At 42.3% G+C, this 24,880-nt stretch overlaps 1 protein-coding gene and 1 long non-coding RNA gene across 6 annotated transcripts in view; one reads left to right on the top strand and one right to left on the bottom strand.

Moving 5' to 3' along the window:
• The window catches only part of FRYL (FRY like transcription coactivator), a 265,382-nt gene extending 242,251 nt beyond the window's left edge, over nt 1-23,131 (bottom strand). For 3 of the 4 annotated variants that reach the window (XM_053901596.1, XM_053901595.1, XM_053901597.1), the window contains exon 1: nt 23,017-23,131. The gene's annotated coding sequence lies outside the window, so the exon portion shown is untranslated. The remainder of the gene's footprint in view (nt 1-23,016) is intronic. The other variant, XM_053901598.1, reaches the window with a different exon arrangement.
• On the top strand, nt 2,053-14,748 carry LOC109245260 (uncharacterized). 2 transcript variants are annotated; one of them, XR_008421777.1, is made up of 3 exons: nt 2,053-2,235; nt 9,085-9,156; nt 11,503-12,449. It is a non-coding gene; the product is annotated as an uncharacterized LOC109245260 (long non-coding RNA). The 2 variants fall into 2 exon arrangements; XR_002070805.2 differs by lacking the exon at nt 11,503-12,449 and adding an exon at nt 14,673-14,748 and having other exon boundaries at nt 2,054-2,235.
• Nucleotides 23,132-24,880: the final 1,749 nt, after the last annotated feature.

Below are 24,880 nucleotides of genomic sequence, written 5' to 3'. Positions count from 1 at the left end.
ATCTCACAACTATGAGATCATGACCCGACCCGAAATCAAGAGTCTGGTGCTTAACCAACTGGGTGCCCAGGCACACAAACCCCCACCACCATTTTTTTTGTTTGTTTTTAAGGATACATTCACATCTGGTTGACAAGACCCTGGAAAATTGGGCCATATAGGTTATGAAAGGCCCATAACCTCTAATCCAAAGGGGAATTTACCAAATAATCCAAAAGTAGGTTAAAAATTGTGTATCCAGAAAGATGCTTAACTGTAATAGATCAGTCAAAACCTGGGCTCCAAAGACTACCTGTGGGGATTCACTTAGAAGTTATGCGACACGAGGTAAGTTTCTTAACCTGTTTCCATGCTTATTAAAAAAAAAAAAAAAGGGGGGGGGGATGGAGAGCTTGGGTGGCTCTTTTTTTATATATATTTATTGACTTGGGGAGTGCAGCTAAAAGTCTGATTGACTTATTGTGAATCTTCCATGAATTTTCAAAGAACCAAATTTCAGTAATGACTCTAAAGCAATCAAAAAAGAACAACTGTTTACTATCAAATTCTTGTTTCCCTTCTTTTTTGCATACCAGGTCTCTTAAATCCTCAGAAATGTTTACTAAAATCTTCTTGCATTCCTAAAAATTTTGATACGTTTACTGTCTATGTTATTTGGCATATACAGTATTATCTGTATTCTAATTTCCTTAAAACCTACACTTCTTGTCACAACATAATGTTATTCTTTACGCTCTTTAGTGTTTGGGGGGGGAGGGAGGGGAGTATTTTGAGAGAGAGGGAGCGATAATGAGCAGGGGAGGGGCAGAGAGAGAGAATCCCGGGCAGGTCTTTCTCTGTAGGCACGGGGCCTAAGGAGGGGCTCGAGATCACGAACCTCGAAATCATGACCTTAGCTGAAACCAGGAGTCCGTCACTTAACCGAGCCACCCAGGCACCCCTATACTATTTAGTGCTTTTAATTTAAATTCCCTGTGTCTAATTTTTTTGTATTCACAAGAATGTTGTATTTATGTGCTCCTCCACATATATTAAAACTTTATTCACTCTGTTTTAAAAAAATACTCAGCACACAGTAAGCCCTCTGTAAAGGTGTCCTCACTTACTTAAAAATACTAAGCATCAACTAGGTGTTAGGCACTGTGCTAGGTGGCTGGGAATATGTCAATGAAGATGTTGCCCTCTTGTAATTTACTTGCTAACAGTGGCAGATGATAAACTACATATAATAAGTAAATGATGGCGCACCTAGATGGCTCAGTCGGTTGAGCGTTCGATGTCGGCTCAGGTTACGATCTCATGTTTGAGAGTTCGAGCCCCGCGTCAGGCTCTGTGCTGACAGCTCACAGCCTGGAGCCTGCTTCGGATTCTGGGTCTCCCTCCCTCTCTCTGCTCCTCCCCCACTCACACTCTATCGCTTTCTTAAAAAAAAAAAAAAAAAAAAAAAAAAAAAAGTAAATTGTGGAGTATGAAAAGGTGAAAAGAGCTATAAAAAAAAAAAAAAAAACATGGAACTTCAAGCACTGGGCGTGGTAGGAGTTGCAATTTTTCAATGGAATGCAGCTTATTGAAAAGGTGACATCTGAGCAAAGAATTCAAGAGGCAGCCAGGTGAATATCAGGAGTATTCGGGAAGAGCCAAGCCCTAAGGCAGAAACATGCCTGGCACTTCAGAGTGAGAACAAAAGGAGATTACAGCAGATGAGCGAGGGCAGGAGTAGTAGGAAAAAAGGATCAGAAAGGTAGGAAGAGACTGACTCAAGCATGGCCTACAGACAAATGCGCCTGAAGTGGAGGCAGGAGCCACTGCAGGATCTGCACAAGAGTAACAGGACGGTCGTGCGTGCTAAAGGAGCGCCCTGGCTATTGTGCTGACAAAGAGCACAGGGGAGAAGCACAGAAGGGGAGCACCTCTCGGTGGCAGGCTATGTGTGACTGAAGTGTTAGAAAAACCCTGGTCTTTCAGCATGAGAAATTGCTCTTGGATTCGGTTAACTGTCTAGCTCTGTTCCCCAGGAAACCATGAATGTCAGAAACCACAGAATGTCAGCTGTGTTACTAGGCAACATGGCTTATGGTAAAAATGACCCATTGGTAAATTGCTTGGGTCTGAGAGGGACTAAAAATACCTGGAGAGTGGCTGTAACTTTGGACTTCTCCTAGTGTGGTGACTCCTGTAATCGAGCCTGTACCCTGTGGGGATCCTAGAAACCTTGCTCATGGGTGGTCATACAAGGTAATGGCTTTTGTGGAACATGCAGCTTCTTAGGTTGGCTACATACCCCCTTCGTGGGAGCCTCATTATTCACACCTAAGCTCCACCTGAAGGAGGGGGCACAGAGAGTAGTTCTGGCTATTCTTCTTTCTTCTTTAAAAAAATAACATTAAAAGTAAACTCTAGGCCCACTGTAGACTTGAACTCCCAACCCCCAGACCAAGAGTCGGGTGCTCTACCGACTGAGCCACCCCTGGCTGTTCTTTCAGAACTGCCACCAGGACCTCCCAAAAAGAACACTGGTGCTTCTCTGCTGACAAGTTGTGTTTCCTGTCCCATATCCTCATAAGTGAATGTGATGTCACATACATATTGCCACAGGCCACAGGTCTGGTTGAACCCTACTAAAATTCCCTGGGTGGGCACTGTTCTAATGCAGTAGAATACGCAAGAAATAGCAGTAGCATGGACCAGGATGGCAGTGGTATAAGTAGGAACGAATAGTAAAATGTAAATATAATTTGAAGGAGGAGCTCATAGGATCTTCTAATGAATAAAACATGGGATGTGAAAGAGGAAAGTCAGGGATGACACCAAAAATTTTGGCCTTAGCAACTGGAAAGATGGAGTGGAAAATTGGGATAGGGGAAGAACTGGAGATCCGGAGTTCAATTTTAGACAATTTTGAGTTGAGGGTCATTCTCAACTCACTTTTCCCTTCTGTGACCCAAGATGGCAGCTCCAAGTATCATGAGCTCATATAACAACATCCAAGAGAAGGGCTGTACCTTCATATACCGAAGGAAACTAGACTCCAGCAGACTTCTGTGTCACTATCCCGAAACCAATCGTAAGCAAGGAGAATGGAATATAATGGGCTTTAGGCTGAGCCATATTCACAAACTACCACCTTCGGAATGGAGGCGAGGGAAGTCCATGAAACTCATGGGCACTAAATATCTGGACAAAATTGGGCCTCTATTAGCAAAGGAAAGACACGAATAGGTACAGTGTGTGTCAAAGGTATTAGATGAACCATCCACATCAACGTGGAATAAAAGATTAGTCACGCGGAATAAAAGATTAGTAATAAAGAACAGGTACAAAATAAGACAGGGAGCCAGGCTTCGGTAAGTGAGAGGAAGTGACCTACCTTCTGTTCCATGAAAAAACATGTAGACAAATCCTGTGACATTATACAACAACCAAGAAAAGATTCTAAATGATTTGAGGAAAAAACAAAAATGAAGACTCTGACTAAAATCAGAAACTCTCAACTGCAGGAGAGCAAGGTCTCAGAAATTTCTAAAGTGAAATAATTGTGACCTAGATTTTTATATTCAAATGATCCATCAAGTACGAAAGCAGAAAAAAGACACTTTCAGACATGTAAGGGCATTACTTGAGGGTATTCTCTAGCAACAAGGATGAAACCCAATAAAGTAGATGCGAGAACACAGTGGAAATGATCCAAGAGTGAAATGAAAAAGACGTCCCAGGATGGCAGCTGTGCAGCAGAAATAGACAATAATTCATCCTATTAAAACAAAATTAGTGAACTCCATGAAAGGAAGAAAGGAGTGGACTCCATTCAAAAGATACAATCACTAAGAAGCTGGTTTAATGACAGGAATGCATATGTTTCTTTTCTCAATAAAAAAAAGAAAATTATGCAACAGAAAATTCCCACAAAATGCTGATTGTTTACCCAGTCTTCCTCCCTTACTGCTTGCTAAAGAAACCTAATTGTTTTTTCTCTTTCTTTTTAAGGTTATCAGGTAAAATCACAGGATTAGAGAAGGGAGCCTCTCTCCCAGACCCATGGGACAAAGTCCCTGTAGATCTAAACTAAGCCTGGAAATCCCAGTCTCCTCTGCCAGTAATTGGCCTGAGCAACTGCTCCTGTCCCACTGTAGAGAAGCTGTTCGTTTCCGGCCTACGAGACATACAGGAAAATCATCTGGGGAGCTTCTTGAAAGATTTTCCAAGATGAAAAGAGATAGGACAGGGAGGAAATCTGTGATAATGGATGTTATTGGGCAACTGGCGAATTTGAATATAGACTGTCTTAGATGATAGTATTGCATCATGGCGGACATGGAGAGGTACCACCCACATAAAAACAACTCACCACCAGGCGGAGAAGTATGGTTATGCTGTTAGCTTCATCACGGTTGGCTTCGGCTGTCAAGAGGAGATCTCGGTGTTCTCTGGACAGCTCAAGCTCATAACTGAGAAAGGTACAGGCCAAGCCATTTCTACCCAACACAGAACGGTTCTAATGGACAATCCTGCCTCCAGGTCTGCTCCTTCTGCCGGCAGACAAGCCACCACAATCTGATGGCTCCACTTGCCCACTACTGCTTCCTTCTTTTTACATTTGTGCAATCCTAATCCTGGCCTCAGCATCTGCTTCTGAGCAAATACAAATGTTAAATTTCCTGAATTTAATCACTGTTCCACGATCACATGAGGAAGTCCTTTCCTTAGATGATATGCAGTAAAGCATTTAAGAATAAAGAGTCATGATCTCTACAATTTTCTCTCAAAAGATTCCCCCAAAACAACTATAGACCCATAGACCAAGATAAAGGAAAAAGCAAATATAGCAAAATGTTTATAACAAGTGAATCGAGGTAAAAGTTAGACAAGAGTCCACATGACTCTTCTCACAATTTTATGAGTTTTTAAATTTTTCTAAAATAGGTTTTAAAAGTGGGGAAGATCCAAAAGAAGCAGCACTCATTCTATGCCCTCTCTCCTTTTAGGAAGTGAGAAAAGGATACTTGGTGCAGCGGTAACCACCGCCAGTAAAAGAAAGGTCAAGACCATCAGCTGGGTCACCTGTGGTCGGATATTCTGCAAAATGCTGCCAAAAGAACCAAAGTGAAACACCAGGATAAACAAAAAGCTAGTCAGGAAAGTCATAGCTCTGGGGTGCCTGGCTGGCTCAGTTGGTAGAGTAGGTGACTCCCGATCTCAGGATCGTGAGTTCAAGTCCTATGTTGGGTATAGAGACCGCTTAAGAAAAATCAAAATTAAAAAGAAAAGAAAAAAAGAGAAAGTCATGGTTCAAATGTGGAAAAAAAGGACAGGATTTCGAGCAACTAATGGATTACAGGAAGAGAATCCATTTGTCTTTGACACTAGAAGCATCATCCTTCTGTTGGCCTGGGTCATGATACTGGCATAGAGAGAAGGAAATGTCACCATAATTACTTCATCACTCTGCAATGAATATCTGCATAATAATTAAGACATCAGACCAATATAAAAACCAAGCACCAAAGCCTTCATTAAGGTTACAGAACAGAACATAAATGTTCTCCACCTTGTCAGTGTAAAAGGCACAGCTGACAGAGGTTGGAAGCTGGAGTGAGAGAGCAAAAACAGAAAGGACAAGCAGTGGGAAAGAGTAGGATTTTAATTTTGAATCCCTGAAGACTAGAAATCTCTAAGCATATTCCACTTGACCCATTTTTTAACAGTTTTTATTGAAATATAATTCACATACCATAAAATATACCAGTTTACTTTTAGTCTTTTTATTACTGAGTTATTACAGTTCTTTAGAGAACTTCGATAGAAGTCCCTTATTAGATAGAAATTGCAAATACTTTCTCCCATTTTGTGGGTTGTCTGTTCACTTTCTTGATGGTGTCCTTTGAGGCACAAAAGTTTTTAATTGTGATAAAGTCCAATTTATCTATTTTATTCTTTGTTGCTTGTGTGGTCAGTGTCCTACCTAAGAAGGCTTTGCCTAGCCAAGGTAAGATTTATTCATATTTTCTTCTACGAGTTTTATCATTTCTGCTGTTACATTCAGGCCTATGATGCATTTTTAGTTAATCTGGGTGTATGATGTGAGGAGGAAGTTCAAATTCGTTCTTTTGCATGTAAATCTCCAGGTTTCTCAGCACAATTTGCTGAAAAGACTATTCTTCCCCTATTGAATTTTCTTGGCACATTTGTTTAAAAAAAAAAAAAAAACCATTGATCATAGAGTTTTATTTCTGGATTCTCAATACTATTCGGTTGATTTATACGTACTGACACTTTAAGGTGAAATCCAGGTAATGTAAGTAAGCATTTTAAACCGCATGGCTCGGGGCGCCTGGGTGGCTCAGTCGGTTAAGCGTCCGACTTCAGCTCAGGTCATGATCTGGCAGTTTGTGAGTTCGAGGCCCGTGTCAGGCTCTCTGCTGACAGCTCAGAGCCTGGAGCCTGTTTCCGATTCTGTGTCTCCCTCTCTCTCTGACCCTCCCCCGTTCATGCTGTCTCTGTCTCAAAAATAAACATTAAAAAATAAGTAAATAAAGCGTATGGCTCAATACCACACAGTACATTCACAATGTTTTACAACCAACACCCCTATTTCCAAAACCTTTTCATCATCCCACATCCATCAGATAGTCCATCCTCATTCCCCATGACCTTGGCAACCACTCATCTAATTCACATCCGTATGGACATAACGGTCCTGGATATTTCGTATCAGTGAAATCACATGTGATCTTCTGTGTCCAGCTTCTTTCACTCAGCAGGTTTTTGCGGTTCATGCACTCTGTAGCGTTTATCAGTAGTTCACGGTTATGGCTGAATAATATTCCATTGTGTGGATAAGCCACACTTTGGTTATCCACTCATTAGTTGATGTACATCTGGGTTGTTTCTATGTTTTAACTAATGTAAATGGCTATGTAAGTACAGAACTACTATAAATATTCATGTTCAAGTATTCGTTTGAGTACCTGTTTTCAATTCTTTTGGGTACATATGTAGGAGTAGACTATCTGGTTCATGTCATAATTCTAGATTTAACTGTTTGAAAAACCACCAAACTGTTTTCCACAGCAGCTGTGCCATTCTGCTACCAGCAACGTACAAGGGTTCCAATGTCTCCCTATCTTCACCAACATATGTGATTTTCTGTTTTCTGATTCATTCGCATGTGACATCCGTCACTCAACACAATACTCCAGGTGTTGTCTGGACGGTACAGAATAAAGTAAGACTAACACCTTTCCTCTTCTGAACCTCCTCCTGTTAAGTCCCGACTAGGAATCTATGCAGGCTTTCTCGCAGTCCCATTACATTTTATATCCAGATGGAGTTTATTACAGTAATTAAAATACCTAAGTTGTTTGTATTCAACCACATCTCCCTCACTCCTATAATTATGCAGATGTTTTCTCAACTCATATACAGGACTTCATATCAAACTCCTTTAAGTTATCATGGTAGCCTTGGCCCACCATTTCAGTCAGAAATATTTTTTAAAGTTACCCCTAAAAAATACATTTCATCCAAAAATGTGATAAGCGTAGTATCAATGTTTTTATTCACATTACAAAAATATGGACAGCAGCCTTCAGCAATAGGAATTTTTCTCCAGTTGTCACGAATTCCCTATTACTAATTTTTATTTATTTTTTTATCTTTATTTTTGAGAGAGAGCGAGAGAGCGAGAGTGCGAGCGGGGGAGGAACAGAGACAGAGGGAGACACAGAATCCGAAGCAGGCTCCAGGTTCCGAGCTGTCAGCACGGAGCCCGACGCGGGGTTCGAACCCACGAACCGCGAGATCATGACCTGAGCTGAAGTCGGACACTCAACCGACTAAGCCACCCAGGTGCCCCCACTATTACTAATTTTTAGAGTTGCTACTCAACCACTCATATTTCCACCTGATTTTATGGTCACCCAGCCCACACTCCTCCACTTGTCAACAGAGAAAGGTTGCAGAATGCCTGTCTGAAATTCACTGATACTGCATTCTCTGCATTCTCCTGACCCTCGGCCTAATAATCCTACCTAAAAAGAAGTATGGTTTGGGGCACCTGGGTGGCTCAGTCACTTACGGGTCCCAATCTTGGTTTTGGCTCAGGTCATGAGCTCACGGTTTGTTCTGAGCTCGAGCCCCGCATCGGGCTCTCTGCTGTCAGCACAGAGCCCGCTTTGGATCCTCTGTCTCCCTCTCTCTCCTCCCCTTCCACGTGTGCACTCTTTCTCTCAAAAATAAACAAACACTAAAAAAAAAAAAAAAAAACAGGGGCGCCTGGGTGGCTCAGTCGGTTGAGCATCCGACTTCAGCTCAGGTCATGATCTCACGGTTCGTGAGTTCCAGCCCCGAGTCGGGCTCTGGGCTGATGGCTCAGAGCCCGGAGCCTGCTTCCCATCCTGTGTCTCCCTCTCTTTCTGCCCCTCCCCCATTCATGCTTTGTCTCTCTGTCTCAAAAATAAATAAACATCAAAAAAAAAAAATTTAAAAAAAACAACTAAGGTTTGTCTAACATAATTGTCTCTAGTGAGCCCATGTAATACTTTCCTTTAAAAATATAATCACAGTCAATGTTTTTAGTACATAAAACACAATGAACTCAGATTAAGTCATACTACATTTCAAATCTTATTTGGAGTTTTATATAGCAACATCAAACTTAATACAAAGAAAAAGCAGTATGTATCTCGTGTTATACTTGAGATTATCAAGACAAATGTGTCGTCAATTTATTGTAATTTAGGTTTATACATCTTTTAAATTCTACAAGAGTCTCTCCTCAACCAGAAAAATTCAATAGGAAAAAAAACATTTTCCACCAATCCAAAGCAAAATGAGATTTTAAGAACTCGTGTGTTTCTAGTAATACAGATTATTTTATTGAAACCAGTTTTCCTAATTCCTTTAAGAGCATATTCCTCACTCAAAAATCTCTTTTATGAAGCCTTCTTAGGTTGTTCAGGTCTAAAACAGCCTCCCCTACTCTGCCTTCTCATACCTACTTACTATCCTTACCACTCACTTTAACATCTGATGTTTGGTATTTACTGCTTGTTAACAGTTGGCTAATTTACCTATTGTCCGCAACAGGCTCCTGCAGAGAAGAGACGCTCATTCATTTCTAACCTCATCACCACAACATAGTATAATGCTTATGAAAAGGTAAGCACTCAAGTTCTTATATTAACTTATATCGCATATAATAGTTAGAAACCTATCCAGAATTGAAATCAAAGAGGAAATTATCTGATAAATGTGAAGACGTTTCAGAGTATTGTGGTCCTTTGGGGTGACTGCAGTGTGGTAACTAAGGGAAAGCAGCGTCAAACAGAAGGTTCTCCGAGATGAGAGAGCTCCGTGCATATTTCCAGGTAGCAGGCAAGGAGGCAGGAAAAAATGAAGACACAGGAGGTGACGGAAAATATGGAAGAGATGAGATTGTGGGGCTCAGTAAAAAGAAGATAAAGGACATTTTTCCTTCTGAAAAAGGAAAGCTAGCTTACACAGATACATTGAACCAGACAAGGGTTAACTTCAATAGGTGATTTTTAAGAGAGGAAGACCATGTTTATTTAGCTAATATTTATCAAGCAAGCACCATGTCAGTTTCCTGTAGTGCAATCAATTGCTGCAGTGACAAATTATCACAAACTCAGTGGCTTACAATTCATTATCTTACAGTTCTGGAAGTCAGAAGTCCAAAACAGGTCTCACTGGACTAGAGCCAAAGTGTCGGCAGAGCTGGGTTCCTTTCTGGAAACGCTAAGGATAATCCATTTTCTTGCCTTTACCAGTTTATAGACGCTGCCCACATTCCTCAGCTCCCAGGCCCCTTTTATCTTCAAAGCCTCGGTGGTGGACGTTTGGTTCCTTCTCATGATGCTATCTCTCTGGTCCTGACTCTTCTGCATCCTGCTTCTCTTAAAGACCCTTGCGATTACATTAGGCTCACCAGATAACCCAGAGTACTCCCTTTCAAAATTAGCTGATTAGCAACCTTAATTCCACCTGAAGCCTAAATCCCCTTCAGCTGTGTGATACAACGTCCTCAGTTCCGGAGATTAAGATGTGGAGGGAGGCCGTTATACTGCCTGCCACAAGCACTATGCTGAGTGCTTTGTTTGTATCTTTTAATTTAATCCCCACAACAACTCTATTTTACACGTGAGGAATCTGAGGCCACCCCACTTTCAGACTTGACAATGACTCATAAGAGATACTACTATAATAATATTCACTACTGGTGTAACTGAACCAGTAGAATCAGGATCCAGATAACACAGCCTCCACTGGTCTGTCCCAAAGCCCTCACTACCCTCTCTCTACGTGTGTGTGTGTGTGTGTGTGTGTGTGTGTGTGTGTCAGGGTGAAGGGAAAAAGGCTTCTCCTTCTCCCATCAACCAAAACCATATCCTCTTTCATCGTGTGAAATCTCTGTGCATGATTTTGTAAATCTCTCCACACCATGCTGCATTCCACTTAGGCTTTGGTGTATGCGATGAGGTCATATGGTAGTATGTTAAGAAATAAGGCAACACTGGGTGTTATAGGAAAGCGATGAATCACTAAATTCTATTCCTGAAAAAAATAGATTTTGATTTAAAAAAAGAAGTAAGGCTAAAATTATTTCATTTGTAGATTCCTTCCTAAATGGTATAATTTTAGGTTCCAGATTTGAACATATAAATTATTTTTATAACTATTTCCAGTATTCAGATATATCCCCCAAGGTATAATATATTGGATTAGAGATTATCAACATTTTAATATGTCTCGACACACATAACCCATTATTTTTCAGGATCCCATCAACCATACGTATAGGAAAGGTTCCTTTTTGAAAAAAAAATGATTGCAATATAATTGACTTCCAGGTATCTCCCTCATTTAGTAATGAACTCTTATGTTGTTCCATCGCTCTCCCTAAACACTTGGGTAACAATAATTTTCTTTCCATGTCCTAAAAAAAGGCTCCAGGCATAGGATGGAGATCAGGGAAATGGTCTGTGATTGACAGCAAAAGCCTTGATGTTACATGGTTGGCAAATGACTTGATTGAACTTTCGTCTCTAGAGCAGCCATTGTTTTTAATGTTTATTTATTTTTGAGAGAGACAGACAGACTTCGAGCAGGGCAGTGGCAGACAGAGAGGGAGACATACAATCCAAAGCAGGCTCCAGGCTCTGAGCTGTCAGCGTAGAGCCTGACATGGGGCTCGAACTCATGAACTGTGAGATCATGACCTGAGCCAAAGTCGGATACTTAACCAACTGAGCCACCCAGGTGCCCCGAGCAGCCATGTTTTAAAAAGATTTATTTATTTTTGGGAGAAAAAGCGCAAGCGGGGAAGGGGCAGAAACAGAGGGGGACAGAAGATCCGAAGCAGGCTCTGCGCTGACAGCAGCAAACTCGATGGGGGGCCGTGAGATCATGACCTGAGCCAAAGTCAGATGCTCAACCTACTGAGCCACTCAGGTGTCCTGAAGCAGCCATTTTTAATCTTTTCAGGATCATGGACTCTGCTTTGAAAGCTGATAAACCTATGGACCTCTTCTCACTAGAAAAATGCATATGCACTCACACTCAAAATTTTTCATACAACCTATTTTATTGCATTTTAAATCTACTGCCATCACAGACCATATAAAACTAGTCTTTACAAGGATATCTGTATGTCTCACTTTTGGTTGTGTGCCAAAATTTGCTACACCCAGAAATAAAAACCTAAAGTATGCAATAAAACGAACCAAACTTTAATTATTTTTGACAAATAGATACCAAAGTAGTGATGACTGCTGGCTGTAGAGCCTCTGGCACCAAAACATGGTTCTCAGGGAAAACCCACCTCTTTTACATTATTCCCCAGGGAGGCCTGGGAAAACACAGGTGTCACAAGGCTCAGGTCCCGACAATAAGGAAAATGATGTTAACTGAATTTAATGAGTGTTTCCCAAAATAATAACATTTTATACTTTGTATACTTATAAAAAGGAAAGATGTGCTTTGGTTTGAAGTACGCTCCACACCCAATGTAGGGCTTGAACTCACGACCCCAAGATCAAAAGTCACATGCTCTACTGACTGAGCCAGCCAGGTTCCCCTAGGAAAGACAGGGTTTTAAAATTGGGAAACATTAATATACATGTAAATATTTGAGGAAAAAAGCATACCAGACCTACTAGTTCAAAACGTATTAAGCTCAAAGTGGAGTACCCACACCTGTCAGAGACAGGGTGATGATCATGCCGCTGGGGTGAAAAGAAAATCCTCTAAGACTAAACGTATGTGTTATCTTAAATTTGAAATTGAGCCTTACGAATACTCAGTACGTGAAATCGACACCAGCATGTTCTTCCCTTCCTGCATCAGGCTACCGCAGCCTTGTGGCCTTTATGTGAAGAACGCCAGTTACCACGGATTGCCTCACTCGACCTCCAGTGTACCTCTAGGCACCCTGAAAGGCACCTTTCCTAGGAGTCTGGGGGTAAGCACGGTTGTGGAAGTAAGAGTTCTGTCTACAGCATCACTCCAGCGTCCAGTCTCCAGCTTCCTGGGTGGCAAGAAGCAGAGTGGCAGGAGCCACAGAGCGGAAGCTTTTTGATCTGACTTCCCAGTCCTGAGCCGATGCGCTCCGTCTGTCCCGCAGTTTCCAGAGCGGCCACAGAGGTGGCACAAGCTCTGGCTCCCAGTACAGGGACAGGGACGGCGGTGCCTTCTGAGTTCCCCTGAGGGGTCACCTCTGGATTGTCGCCCTAGAGGAGCTGTTAGGCTCTTCTAACAGTTCTGTAAGCATCTTATACCCTTTCAGTAAATCTCGTCTTGTTTCAAATACTCAGAAGAGTTTTGTTTGTGGCACTGACTGCACACACAGTGTTCTAGGAGGTCCAAGTAGGTCAAGGAAAGAAGGCAGGCTCCACACCCTGGAGGGGCTGTTTGTGACGCCCTCACTGGTTTGTTCACTTTCAGCAAACTGCCACATCCTGCAGCTTCCTTGGGCCCAATTAAGTACATCTGCAGATCTCATTACAATTATGATCTCACTCACTAATGGGTTTTCAAACAGTTTTGCAAACGAACAAAGTGAAAAAGAGACAGCGAGACAAACCAAAACACAGACTCTCAACTATAGAGAACTGAGGGGGGCAGGAACTAGCATGGGGGAAACAGCTGATGGGGATTAAACGTGCCCTTGCAGTGATGAGCCCTGAGTGATGTATGCAACTGTTGAATCACTATATGTACACCTGAAATGAATAGAATACTGTATGTTAACTATACTAGAATTAAAATTTTTTTTAACTAAAAAAAAAAAATAAAGACTGCCAGAATTGGATACTTAATTAAAGTATCAGTAACAAATAAGAACAGATTTTTGCAAGGGCTCCTGGGGGGCACAGATGACTCTTGACTTCAGCTCAAGTCTTTTTTTTTTTTTTTTTAATGGTTATTCACTTTTGAGAGAGAGAGTGTGAGCAGGGGAGGGGCAGACAGAAGGAGAGACAGAGGATCCGAAGCAGGCTCTGCACACTGACAGCAGCAAGCCTGACACGGGGCTCGAACTCACGCACCATGAGATCATGACCTGAGCCAAAGTCAGACGCTCAACTGACTGAGCCACCCAGGAGCCCCATATCAGCTCAAGTCTTGATCTCAGAGTTGGGGAACCTACTTAAAAAATTTTTTTTTAATTTAAAAATAAAAAATGAGAGTTTTGCAAAGAAAGGTGGATTAAATATAATAAAGCAAAATACAAGCAAGCAACAAGAAAATGCCAGAACTGACAACTGTGTGTTAACAATACCAGTACTTTATCAAAACTGTAAGGTAAAAGTGATTATCTTGTAAACTGTAAAACTATACAGCTTTCAGAAGAAAACAAAGGAAAAACATCTTTGAGACCTACCACTGGACAAAGAGTCCACAGATGTGACACCAAAAGCACAATTCATAAAAGAAAAAAAAATGATTGAATGCACTACATGAAATTTCTAACTTCTTCACTGTAAGAGACCCTGTTAAGAGGATGAAAAAAAAAAAAAAATTTTGCCACTCACGTATCTGACAAAGAGCTTATTCTCAAAGCTCAATAATAAAAAACAATCCAAATTGTTCATTAGGGAAACAATTTGCCCACTGGGAAAGACAATTAAAACCACAATGAGGGGGCACCTGGGTGGCTCAGTCGGTTAAGCACCCGATTCTTGATTTCGGCTCAGGTCATAATCTCTCGGTTTGTGGGTTCAAGCTCCATGTCAGGCTCCACACTGATGAGGCAGAGTCTGCTTGGGATTATCTCTCCCTCTCTCTCTCTCTGTCTCTCCCCCCCCCCCCCCTCCAAAAAATATGAATAAAAACTTAAAAAAAATTGTTTTAACCACAATGAGATATCACAACTTTTTAGAATGAGTAACATTTTAAAAATAGAGAAAATACCAAATTCTGACAAGTGTGTGGAGAAACCAGATCTTTCATACGTTGCTGGTGGGAATAGCCACTCTGGAAAATAATCTTATAAAATTCACCATACACTTACAATATGAACCAGCAATTGCACTCTCGGGCATTTATCTCAGAGAAATGAAAGCCTATGTTCACACAAAAACCTATACATGAATGTTTAGAGCAGCTTTATTCGTAATAGCCAAAAACTAGAAAACAAATCATATGTTCTTCAACAGGTGAACAAACTGGGACTATGGCACATCCATACAATGAATACTAAGTACTCAGTAATAAAAAGAAATGAACTACTGATACGTTGGACAACTTGGATGGTTCTCTAAGGCATTGTGCTGAGTGCAAAAGTCAACCTCACAAAGATACATACAGTATGATTCCATTTATGTAACATTCTCAAATGACACAGTTATAGAGAGACAGAACAAATTAGCTGTTGCCAGTAACCAGGGAAGTGGGGGGGGGGGGGGGGGACGGGGACTTTGAGATGCATGAGGGAGTTTCTTGCCAGTAATGGACCAGTACTGAATCTTGATTTTAGTGGTCATTAAATGAATCTAGACATGAAACGTTATCTATTGCACAAAACTATACACACACACGTACACCTGAATGAGTGCATTAAAAAAACACGAAAACTGGGGCACCTGGGTGGCTCAGTTGGTTAAGCATCCGACTTTGGCTCAGAGCATGATCTCGCTGTTTGTGGGTTCGAGCCCCACGTTGGGCTCTGGGCTGACAGCTCAGAGCCTGGAGCCTGTTTCAGATCTGTGTATCCTTCTCTCTCTCTGCCCCTCCCCTGCTTGCACTCTGTCTCCCTCTCTCAAAAATAAATAAACATTAAAAAAAATTTTTTTAATAAAAAAATTTAAAAAACCATGAAAACTGAATATGGCTACTTAACAGTACCGTACCAATGTCAGTTTCCTGATTTAATGTTAGTAACGTCACCTTACGTAAGATATTATAACCAGGAAAGCTGAATGAAGGTAACACAGGACTCCTGCCTATCTTCACTACTTCCCATGAGTCTATAATTATTTCAAAATAAAGGGTTTTTTTTAAGTGACGGTCTTCAATCATACTGATTTTTAAGATTACTAATATTCTAAATGTATCGAAAACATAAAAATAATACATTTTAAATTGTTCTACAATGTTTTTCAACGTTATCTCATTCTTGTTAGGGTCTTACAATGTACAATATATGTGGTATGTAGTTTACAGCAAACGGACATAGTGAGAATGCAGACACAATTATTTATACTGCTGGGGTGTGACAGGAAAACTGGCAGATCTCTACTAATAGAGGCTACAAAAGTCTAAGATTCTATCTGTCCCTTGAAGGTTTTACTTAGGGAAGCACATACAAGAACAGGAAAAACAATGGACTGAGAATTGAAAAGAACTCTCTTCTATCTAAACTTGCAGTTTAAACAAGTCACAATCTCACTGTCATCTACAAAATGTAAGGGTTGTATCAGATCATTCCCAAAGACATTCCAGTTCTGAAAACACTAACTCCACGAATTCTACAACAGGAAAAAATGAAGCAACCATAAAGAAATATATGACTAAAACTCTAACCAATATTTGCTGAAAGTATACTAAAGTTTCAATATTGCCAGGAATATTAAATACAAGACATAGTCTAAGTTATCATTAACACAAACATCAAAAAGGGCACCTCCAAAGACAATTTTACCTAAAAGAAAATAGATTACCAAAAGATCCAGGTGACATGTAAATATCCAGGTAACAGGCAAAGGTGGCTATTTTGCATGCAGCCTCATGGTTCTTGAAGGCCTCTAATTTCTGCTCTTGGAATTACATTAGGTTCTGAATTGCAACAAACGATATACCATGCATTCAAGCATCCTGATGTACAAGCTTGGGGATCATGATGCGGAGCAAGTAGAATATCAAGACATCTAAGAAAGAATTCTTTTCCTCTTTTCCATCCACTTAACTAATTACTCACCATCCACTTGACTTAGTAAGACAGAATTTTAAGAGGTCTATTATTCAGGGGAAGCTAAACCTCCACAAGGTAATAATCCCATCCTGTTACACAACCCGCTATCCAGAAACATCATCTACCTGAAACAGAGTCCAAAACCAGGGAAGAAGTGAGAGTCATCTAAGCAGTAAAAGCCAACAGAACAAGGTCCTAGCACTAAAGGACCGGCTCCTCTGGCTCCTTATTCAGAACCTTCTATCATTTTTATCCACCATTCAACAAGTGTAGTTGCAGATTCTACTCTTACAGCACACTAAAAATATCAAATTAGAAAGGCAAGGAAAGTACGAGAAGCAGGTATAATGAGAGTAAAGAGATACAGCTAACAGTAAAGCAATAAGCAAATCAATCCCCAACCAGACATGATTTAGAAAGGAACAGTTTCACCAACAAATGAATGAAATACAGTGGTCTGCATGCTGCTGCCTGAGGAAACTAATGGCTGGAGGTTCTTCTGCAAATAAATCATTATGTGCTCATGGGCGCCCAAGACACGTGAAACACGGAACCACTAAAGTGGTGTTTTTTGGGGGCACCTGGGTGGCTCAGTTGGTTGGGTGTCCGACTTCGGCTCAGGTCATGATCTCACAGTTTGTGAGTTCGAGCCCCGCGTCAGGCTCTTGCTGACAGCTCAGAGCCTGGAGCCTGCTTCAGATTCTGTGTCTCCCTCTCTCTCTGTCCCTCCCCTGCTCGTGCTCTGTTTCTGTCTCAAAAATAAATAAAAACATTAAAAAAAATAAAAATAAAGTGTTTTTTTAACCAGTATTATAGACAGCATAATCCATCTTAAATTTTTAAATGAAGAAACAAAACTGAAAATTGTATTTAAATTATCCATATTCTAGCATTCTTTAATATTGGAACTAAATTACATCACATCTGAATTTTACCATGAAATAGAGATATAACAAAACTCAAAACAGAACAAAACAAGGAATCCTGAGTTGAAATATTACGTTAAAATCCATTCAGGCAACAGATCATACGTGTGAATACTTTATGACCTAAAAAGTGAGGCTGCATTACAGTGAGTGAACAAACTAATATCCCTTTCTCATCAACTCCGACACCCTTTAATAAATAAAACGATCAAAACACAACACTTCAACCTCTCTCAAGTATGGATGCTCTGAAATAGAGGTGTATCTTACAATTGCTGTCACCCAACAACAGGATGTAGTTGGTGAAAATTTTATCTCCTAGAAACATCAAGAAAGCAGCAGCATCAAAGTGTCTTAGGTCTGATCAAAAATGGCCACTCAAAATAATCTTTAAAAGACAGGGGCTCATGGGTAGCTCAGCCGGTTAAGGTCCGACTTTAGCTCAGATCACGATCTCAGTTTGTGAGTTCAAGCCCTGCGTGGGACTCTATGCTGACAGCTCAGAACCTGGAGTCTGCTTCGGATTCTTCGTCTCCCTCTCTCTCTCTGCCCCTCCCCTGCTCCTCGCTCGCGTGCTCTCCCTCTGTCTCTCAAACATAAACATTAAAAAAAATTTTTTTAATAAAAAAAATTCTAGAGCTCATAGATTTATTTATTTTAACAGTCTCCATGGCCCCCAGCACCCTGCGGAAGACCAGATTTGTTTGCTAGCATACTTTGGCAGAAGCTATGCAGAAAAATAAACAAGAGTGAATAATAAATTCACCTGGGTGTGCCCTTTGTTTACACTAGTTTTAATCCTCAGGTACCACTCTGCCTATTTAAGGATCCTACACAGAGAAGCTCACAATTTTGGTAGAAATAGACTTAATTTTATCTTCAGTGCTAGGCAAGTACACAGAGTAGGTGCAAGTCTCAATAAAAATCTGCTGAATGAATGGCGATTTCTCAGTTGATTAGGCCAACTGACTGCTTACAGCTGGGTTTTCTATTAAGGAACCTTTGGAAAACCATTTTCCCCGTAGGCTAGCTTAAAGAATCACCTAAGACAACAGAATCTTATCACCCAATTCATCAGCCCAAATTGTAGCTCCTTTTTTTTTTTTAAGTTATTTATTTATTGTGGGGGGAGGGCAGAGAGACAGAGAGGGAGAGAATCCCAAGCAGGCTCTGCTCTGTCAGCACAGAGCCGGATGTGGGACCCGAACCCACAAACCATGAGATCACGACCTGATCCGAAATAAAGAGTCAGACCCTTAACCCACTGAGCCACCCAGGTGCCCCTGTAGCTCCCTTTTTATAAGGAGCAACATAAGGTTTGAATACAACCTGTGTATGTGATTTGATAATGAAGAAATGTCTTCCCACATTCCTCCTTGGGCTACTATGAGGAGTGCCTGTTGGCAATCTCAAAGCAATTTTTAATGCTCTCTAGAGATTAAAAGAATCAAGAAATGAGAAGAGATTAAGTTTAGAAGTATGTACTCCAAACATATTTTATTTTATTTAACGTATTTATTCATTTTTTGAGAGACAGAAACAGAACATGAGCGGGGGAGGGGCAGAGAGCAAGGGAGACACAGAATCTGAAGCAAGCTCCAGGCTCCAAGCTGTCAGCACAGAGCCCGACACGGGGCTCGAACCCACCAACCTCGAGATAATGGCCTGGGCCAAAGTTGTCATGACCTGAGCCAAAGTTGGCCGCTTAACCAACTGAGCCACCCAGGCGCCCCTGTACTCCAAAAAGTATTTTTGGGTAAAGGCAGGTAAACTGTTCAGCAACACAGGTTTTGACCAGTTTTTGAAATGTTTTGAACACACACTAGTGGTAGCCCTGTATCTCAAGAAAAAGTAGAAAAAACATAACTGAGCCCAGAGAACTGGGTAATAAGTAAGTGTGTAAGAACTGATTATCTTTCTCCATTCCCAATAAACACAACTTACTAATTAAAACTTTCAAATATGATGGTTTAAGGCAAGTCCTACCAGAAGGTAATAAAAGAAGGGGGAAGAACTCGAAGAATAAACACCAAACCATTACCAGTAGTTATAATGTGATCATGGAAGTGTATGGGGGGCATTTTTAATTCCCAAACTCTACATTTCTTTTGTATCAATGTTTTACAATAGCATATGTATCACCGTATTGGTGATAAGGGGAATATGGTTCTACCTCTAAACACACATACACACTTTCTCCAAATAAAAACAATTTGAACTTCTTTAAAGCTTATGGTTTTTTCGGAATACTGGTGGGATAACAAAAAAATGCTCCAGTATTTTAAGCAACCACTAAAAAGAAAAAAGAAAAAAGAAAAAAGAAAAAAGAGGGAGGACCTCCAACGTTTGTTAATGGTTTTTTACCAAAGTCTACAATCTAATGAAGAAAATACAAACATAACCACACCTAAGTCAGAGCATGGCTTGTGCTGTAAAAGGTTTTATAAGAGCAAGAGGAAAGAGCAATCGCTTACGATTAGGAGAACAGAAGAAGAGCGTGCAGACAAGGTGACATTTGAGCTGGGTTAGATGGATGATCCCTCTAGCGAGGTAACAACAGTTGAAATTCAGAGCACATGCTCTGCCCCAAAAAAATATTTTACAGATAAAAATAGTTCAAGTAGAGAACATACACCCAGCCAACCCCCAAACATATTTTATCTTTTAAAATTTCTTTAAAACTATAAAACCTGCTGTATAAAGCAATGAAAATTTTCCCATCTCACCTAGATTTCTCCTATACCACTATTCCTTTACCATTTGGGCACGAGTCCTATGTCGCGGTCACTTTGCACCTGTTACTGTGCTGAGATATACACTGTCTTTTTCCTATGGATAATAATTTTGCATCTTCCCATTAACCTGTATACCTTTGAGAGCAATGACTGTCATCCATTTCTACTTTATCTTTCCATAATATTCCTTAAATAAATGGATACTCAACAGATATCACTGACAAGTTAAACCTAGTTCTAATAATTGTGACAATTAGCTATCACTATCACAAAAGACGTCCGTGGAACAGGTATTGTAAACAATTAAATCACATTTTTTGTACAAAGAACTAAAAGCATCCTAGATGCTTCCCCTAGACACTGAACTAATTGCTGTGCTTTGGTATAACTTGTTCACAAAGGTGCTTATTAAAAAAAAAAAAAAAAATTAAGTCTCTGAAGCAGCCTTTACAGAACATTATCTCTTTGTCACAAAGTCCTAAGACAACACATTTATTGTGACACAGTGAATTTGCACAGAAATGAAGGACAGTCCTAGTTCCCAAGGATCTCAAGGGACAGTTCACAAACTCAAGAAATATCTTGGCACTGTGTATATGGAAGACAATGTGTCTAAAACAATACGAAAAGCACACAGGAAAAATGTTTTCCAAGAAGCATAGCCTAGGTATTTCAAAGATAATTCTTTCTGAAAGTTCAGATTCTCTCCTCTATTGTTTAAGCTGGAAGTAAACTAAGAAATTTGGAAACTTGTTTTAATCTTCTACTTACTACATTATGAGATGGAAAGGAAGATTATGGCTGCAAGCTTGACATCATTATCACAGAAGAGGATCAAAGGGGAAGGAGGAGAGGAATATAGGTGTAACAATGCTAGATACTATCAAGATTACTACAAAAGAACATGTTTTTTTGTGTGTCTGCACTTCCTAAATTCTGTGGGAAGAATAAAGTACTTCTCAAACATTATTATCTGAAATTGGCTTTCAGTTTCCCGAGTATAATTTCTCCTTTCTTGTTATTGCCAAGACTGTGAAATAATGCTCCACACCAGTCAGAAAGTTACTAGACAGTGAGTTCATCAAGGAACACTTTGGGAAGTTGTTAGTACTGCATTAAAAAAAAAAAAAAAAAAAAAAAAAATCACTGGGCCAGGCGTTCCAACAAAATTCACTCTTCCAGAGAAGCAATTTTTACAAAATAACTCAGAATGGAAGAAAAGACGGGATGGAATGCTATTTTTGATAGAGTAGCAAAAAAAAAAAAAAAAAGACTACAGAATAACACACCCACTGCTACTTTGTTTATAGGCTTGTAACTTGCACATGCAAGTTCTCTACAAAAGTATTGCTCAAGAAGAAACTGTCAAAAATGAATGCTTATGAAAACATTTCTTTTCTAAATAAGGTCTCTAACAAGGGATGTGCTGTTTCTAAATGATTTCTTTAGCAAGTATTGACAAGTATAGCACAGCAATAATGCTCAGGATGGAAAAAAAATCTTATACTTGTTTTATCAATAGTAAAAGTTGCTCTTACTAATTATACGGCATAGGAGTTCTGTAGAAGAAATTAACTGTATGGTTGATACCTGCTAGTCAGAACACTACAAAACCAACTTCATTTCTTTACAAAAAGTTTTTTTTTTTTTTCCTAATCTTATAGACCCTAGCAACCTAATGGTTGGTTTTGTTATGTGGGTTGTTCTTCCCCCCTTCCAAAAGAACCTCCGCCAGTAAATCGAGGTAACTTTCCTCAGTTCAAAGGTTAAGGCAAATTCAGTTCTACGTAGACCTGTTACCCCTCATCAACATAGCTCCCTTTTTTCCCCCTATTATCTTGGCCTGAGAAGAAGTTAATGCTCCCGTATAACTGCCAGTCCAAGAGAGAAGTGATTTTCGGTGCCGGGGAACGAAACTGGGATAGGAGGAAAAAACGACGGCAATCAAGAACCATCTCGCCCTAGAAATCATCCTCTCCAGAAAGGAGAATAGAGTCGCTGACCAAAGAACCTGCTGCCCGGAAGGCACAACTTCCATCCCCCGCCAAAGAAAAGTTGCAAGGAAGAGCTCGTCGCCCAGGCAGCCCGCGCGGGTGCGGACACCGAGAGCAGCAGAGAAGCTCATCAGGCCCGGGCGGCGCGCGAGCCGGGGCTGCGGCGTCCGTGGGGCCGACTCCGGCTCCGGCAGGCTGCGGATCTGGGGGTGCGACCGCGAGCAGTGGGCGGAGAAACGAGAGCAGAGGAAAAGAGGGACAATGCTGGGCCGGGCGGGCGACTCCGCGCGCTCCAAGGGTCCGCAGCGCCTCTTCCCGCCCGGGGCCGCCAGCTGCCGCGCCAAGTTTGCTCCTCAGCCCTCCCTTCACGGCCGGGGCGGCGAAGCCGTGGCTGCCGGCCTCCCTCCGCCTGGCCGCCGCCGCCTTCCTCCCCGCGGGGCGGCTCCCGCGAGTCGGCGAGCCGGCGGCGCGCGCGAGGAGAGCCGCGCGCGCGAAGGGGAGCCGGGCGCGCGAGGGAAACGGGGCGCGAGAGGGAAGGCGGGCGCGCGAGGGGCAGGGGGCGCGCGAGGGGAGGCGGGCGCGCCAGGGGCAGGGGGCGCGCGAGGAAGAGGCGCGCGCGACGGGAGCCGGGCGCGCGGGGGAGCCAGGCGCGCGGCGCTCCCCGAGGACCCGCTGCCGCTCCGGCGGGTTTTCGGTTGAGGCGGGGGCTGCGCCGCCGTTTACCGTCCGTTATGAGTCTTTGCCGGGGCGCCGCAGCCTGCCAGCCATCCTGGCCCGCCTCCCCCTCGGCTCTCATCAGGAAGGGCAGCCGGGCGAGGGCCGGCGACCTCGTCTCCTGCCAGGGCTACGGCCGCCGGGCGGTGGGCATCCCGGCGCCTGCCCCTGGGGCTGGAAGAGAAAGTGAAATGAAGCGTCTTTCCCCAGGCGACACCTACCCGTCCCCAGTCCAAGTGCAGCTGCCTCGCTCCTCGGGCGCCGCCGGTCCCCGCCCTCGGGCCCCGGGCTCCGTTCTCTTGACAATGGCGCGTCCCCTTTAAGGAATAATCCGATCGGAACCGATCTGTGGTTAAACCTCCGACTCTGATTTTAACCGGATTTCTCTCTCTCTCCCCCTGAGCCCGACGGACGCCCGGCGGTGCTGCGAGCTCTTCCCACCCCTTCTCCGCCCCGCCTACTCCCTCGCCTCCCTGATTGGCGAGAAACACTACAACAGGAACAGCAATCCTCGCACTCCACTGGCCAGCCCAGCCGCCGCTCAGACTGGCTCCCGCCCCCACCCCGCCCCTTTTCCCGGGTTGGTCCTAAGTCTAATCACTCTCTGTCTTCTACTCGATCGTTGCTTTGGAGAACTGGCAGTCAAGGCTCACCCTCCCGCCTCCGGAAAGCGAACTTTATTTTTATTGGTAAAAGGACATCTTCCTGTGCACCTGATTGGGCAAGGAAGGAGTTAGTCTGCACGCCCCTTTCCCAGTCTCGCTCTCTCTTTACGGGTTTGAGAAATACAGCCGCAAAGTCCTCCCTACTTTGCCTTCTAAGCGCCTTTCCCTTTAAATGGTGGTAGGGGTCGTGGACAGACCCACAGCCTGTATTGGGGAAAGCGAGAAAGGGAGACGAGAAACATTCAAAATCTTCTCGAGTAATCTATCCTGAGCTGGGATCCTGCTGATCCTCAGAGTCCTGTGGTCTAGTGAACGGAGTGGTGAGAATGAGTTAGAATACCTGAACTTCTGGTACTAACTCCTCCGGAGCTTCACTCAAGTTTTCATTCACTGCCCACTCTACTTTCACCGTCGATTCTACTGGCATTTCGCTACCCCGAAGAGCTTTCGTAAAGATATCTGCAAACCTGGAGGTGTCGTTATCTCACAATCGTTCATTTAAACAAACTAAATCACTTGCATTAAAAGTTCCGCTTCATTCACGTCCTCTGTGTTGTCTCGGCGTTTGCCACGAAAGCGAAGGTGCTCTTCTGAAAAGACTACACCATAGATGGTTCCTCTCCCGCCAGCTTCAAAAGTTGAAGGCGTCCGCGCCCCCCTTCCCCCCGCCCCCGCCCTTGCTAGAACTAACACAGGGAGAGCCCAGGTTGACCGAAGCGGGCACCAGAAGGCTATTCCTTGAGGGATAAGGAGTCTGGCACCGGAAGGTAGACCCTGCAGCAAGACCTCACCCAGGAGAGGAGAAATTCTACGACAGCCTAAGGGGTTATGATAATGTCCCCAGTTTCCCACCAGAGCTGTAAGAACCGAACGAGTTGTAACTACTAAAACTGGGTACAGTTAGTGCTTTGGTACCCATCTAAGAATGTGAGGGGGAAACGGTTAAGGGTCCTGGCCTCTTTGCCAATGAACTTTGAGAGCCTTTGGACCTCAGGATATTTATTTAGTGCATTTGCAGTGGTAGCCCAGTGGTGCCTAGAAAATGGCAGCACTCAGCAGTACCCTGGAAAGGGAGTTTAGTGCCAGAAAGGGGGAAATAAACATTGGTGATCCAAAGGACTTTAATGTGACTTCAGCTCAAAAATCTTACATACCCATAAATATCGGAGAGTCAGAAAAGGGAAAACGCCTTAGGTAATTTAGGTGTTTCTAGTAGGGGCAAGAGACATATGGCCTTCATAGATGCTTCTATAAATCTCTTCTTAAGTGCCTATAACTAAATCCCTGTTTTCAGCCTATTCCATTTTGGTTTTTGGTGGTTAGGGTTTTTTTGTTGTTTGTTTGTTTGTTTGTTTGTTTGTTTGTTTGTTTTACCGTAGTCAAGGTAAAGTAATACCAGTTTTCTCTTGATTTACTACTG

This window comes from Panthera pardus, unplaced genomic scaffold (genome assembly GCF_024362965.1).
Source record: "Panthera pardus isolate Hobbes unplaced genomic scaffold, ASM2436296v1 HiC_scaffold_13, whole genome shotgun sequence".
NCBI classification, from domain to species: Eukaryota; Metazoa; Chordata; class Mammalia; order Carnivora; family Felidae; genus Panthera; species Panthera pardus.
This window is presented reverse-complemented; position numbering and strand designations above follow the sequence as displayed.